Source organism: Pteropus alecto, unplaced genomic scaffold (assembly GCF_000325575.1).
Source record: "Pteropus alecto unplaced genomic scaffold, ASM32557v1 scaffold538, whole genome shotgun sequence".
Classification (NCBI taxonomy): domain Eukaryota; kingdom Metazoa; phylum Chordata; class Mammalia; order Chiroptera; family Pteropodidae; genus Pteropus; species Pteropus alecto.
In genome coordinates this window covers 517,067-520,248 of record NW_006440657.1, presented here as the reverse complement: position 1 = coordinate 520,248, position 3,182 = coordinate 517,067, and the positions used below count along the sequence as shown (strand labels likewise).

General features: G+C 40.0%; 1 protein-coding gene across 1 annotated transcript in view; it reads right to left on the bottom strand.

Annotated features, from left to right (window-relative positions):
* Positions 1-142, bottom strand: part of LOC102897117 (protein BEX2-like) — a 1,528-nt gene extending 1,386 nt beyond the window's left edge. The window contains exon 1 of the mRNA XM_006917899.3: positions 25-142. The gene's annotated coding sequence lies outside the window, so the exon portion shown is untranslated. The remainder of the gene's footprint in view (positions 1-24) is intronic.
* Between the last annotated feature and the right edge of the window lie 3,040 nt (positions 143-3,182).

Sequence of the window (3,182 nt, the reverse complement as noted above, 5' to 3'; positions counted from 1 at the left end):
CTCCGCGCGGCCCCGGGCCCTTACCTGCTCGGCTTTCCCCCGGCCCGATGCCAGCCCGCCGTGCGCAGGGCAGCGGGGAGCTGGTACCCAGAGAGAAGTGACGACTGCACCGAAGACTGCGTCGCTCTGCAGCTCCGGGTCACGTGGGGGCCTCGCGTCACCTACGAGCTCGCCCTTCCCCTTCTCCCGCGCGGGTCCTGCGAGGAGTTCGACAGGACCCTCCCCCAAACCCTCACGCAGAACTCCCCTTTCATGCGTCTCTGCGCAGGGCCTCAGCGTGCAGCTGTCACTCAGCCGGATCTTCTATCTGAGGGCCCCCAAGTGGCCTCACCGCCTGCAGTTGGAGTGTTCTCTGCTTACCAGGGAGAGTCTACATCTCCATCCCTCCACTACCAGGACCTTGACATTGGCTTTGGCCTTTTCTGCTTTCTCCTCTTCTCCCTGGCTGTATATATCTGCTTCGTAATGATTTTTCTTTATTTCCTTTAAAAAATCAGTATGCCTCAAAAAACTGAAAACTATGAAATTTCATTTTTAAAAGACATGTTTCAACCTGGGAAAGTAAAAAACCGGATTGTTTATGTTCTCCAGCATTGCACAGAAAGTATTTTCTTTGGTAGCCACACAACTTCATTTTTAGAACATTCTAGCTTGTTTCAAAATTTTATGGAAAAAAAAGGTAGAAACATTCCTGAACACAGTTGGTGTTTTGAAAATTATCTGTGAAATAAATCTTCAGGGAGAAGTCCAGTTATCAGATTTTGGTCATTTTATGTAAAAAACCTACTTTTTTCCTGCTGGAACAAATTTCAAGTTTTGTTAATAAACATTTATATTTTATTCTATTATAATAAACATTCATGAAATATAGAAAAGCATTTGCTAACAACTGACGTCATCTGTTGAAATTTAATGGCTAATACCAATGAAGGTTTTGAGGCAGGTTGAGGGATGCAGATAGTCAGATCATCCCTTCCTTGACAAGAGGCTGAGAAGGGGCTGGTCTTCCTGCTGCCTGGTTCCACAGCCTCTCATTTCCTACATCCAGGCTCCTGACTATTGCTTACTCTAAAAATATGGATGGACAAGTTACCAAAGTACTGACCTGAGTAAATTATTTTGGTTTCTTCCCTCCATTTTTTTCCCCAAATTCCCACCTAGTGACTCACTGAAGGGGGGGCGGGGGGTCTGTTATTATAGTGGAAACCAGATGGAGCTCTTCTGCACCTTTGTGGTAGGATATTTCAAGAATCGTAGACAAGTGATTGCTAGTCAGCCTGCTCTCTCCTCTTTTTCACCTTAATCAGGTAGAAGTCTCTGAGACCTTTCTGCAGTCTTTCATCTGGTTCAGGAAGTGCAGACTGCTGGAATCTTCACCTTAACCTCCTCACCTTCAGGGCACTCAGGAAGAACCCAGCCTTGCTACAGGGTCACTATCTGGCAGTCCATACCCACCCTGGTAGTCCCTCATTTATGCCACGGTCTGAAGAATACACTCTGTAAACCATCCTGAGTAACCTTAGTTTATTCTCAACACAGAAGCCTGTGGAACCTATTAAATGTTATTCAAAATTATCGTATGTATAAGGGGGGTGGTAATATATTCACATTTTTTTTGTGGGCAGAGAGACCATACTTCTTAGCAGATTCTCAACAGAAGCTGTGATTCCTCACCCCTCAAAAAGTTTAACAGTCTCTCTATATGCTTTCTCACTCTCTAGTAATTTATTCTCACCTTAAACCTGCTTCTTTTTCCTTTGTTTTCTGCTTTAGTATCCACCTATTGGCCAACCCAGAACCTGGCCATTACCCTTGAATCTCTCTTCATTGTCCCTCGTATTCAGTTAATAACCAACCCTGGCTGAGACTCTCTTTATATCTTTTTTAAATAACATTATGGAGCTATAATTCACATATTATAAGATCTGCCCACTTAAAGTGTATGTACACTTCAGTGGTTTTTACTGTATTCACAGATATGTGCAACCATCACTACAGTAAGTTTTAAGACATTTTTGTCATCTCAAAAAGAAACTCAAAAAATCCTCTTTAGCTATCACTTACCTATCCCCCTATCGTTCCCAAGCCAAAACAACCACTAACATACTTTCTGTCTCTGTAGATTTTCCTATTCTGGACATTTGATATAAATGAAATCATATAATATACACATATTCTTTTGGGACTGACTTCTTCATTTAGCATAATGTTTTCAAGGCAGTTTCTGACCAGAAGCATTCTGGTTCAACAACCAGGAGGCTCTATAAACCCTCCTTTAAGGGATTTTTCCATAGTGTCATTATAGAGGCATGATGGAATAAATCATTGGTCATTGATGATTGATTCAAATTCCAGTCCCTCTCCCCACCCTGAAAATGAGGGGGTGGGTCTGAAATTTCCAACCCTCTAATACTTGCTGGTTCCCCCATCTTTAGGAAATATTCAAAAGTCACCTCACTAAAATAAACTCAGTTTTGTGGAAAGGGACTTTATGAATGACAGTACATCTATTTCACCTTTATGAGTCTGAAGAAATTTTAGCAACAGAGGACAAAAGACTGAATATTATAACAAAAGATGCTTTCATTGCTGTTCAAAAGGTTTTGGGAGCTCTGTGCCGGAAACGGAGTAAGATCACATATACATTTCTTATTGTAAATCACAATATTACACATATGCTTATTAATCACTTGTGTATCTTCTGTGGAGAAACATCTATTCGGATCCTTTGCCTATTTTTTTCATGTCCAGAGCTTAAGAGTGCCCATTTCTCCACATCTTCACCAGCCCAAACATTATCAATCTTTTTTATCGTTACAAATCTGATAGATTCAAACAATTTAACTAAACATAATCTCATTTTCCTTTTCATTTCTTTTTTAATATAATTGAGAATCTTTTCTCATGATCATTAGATATTCATTTTTCCTTTGTCATTTGATCATTTTTGTGTTCTTTGCACATTTTTCTAGTGGAGTAATTTGCTTTGGACATTGGGACATAAAACAGTCACATTTACTTGGATCATATATTTTATCTTTTTCCTTGTATTTTAGTTTTCTGAATCTCATTCTTCTTTTTTTAATCTCTTCCTTGACTTTTGCTTTATTAATCAAATTTTGTATTAGCTTTTGTTACTTTAGGTTTTTTTTTCCTCTTTTGAGAAGGGAAAATGCTGCGTA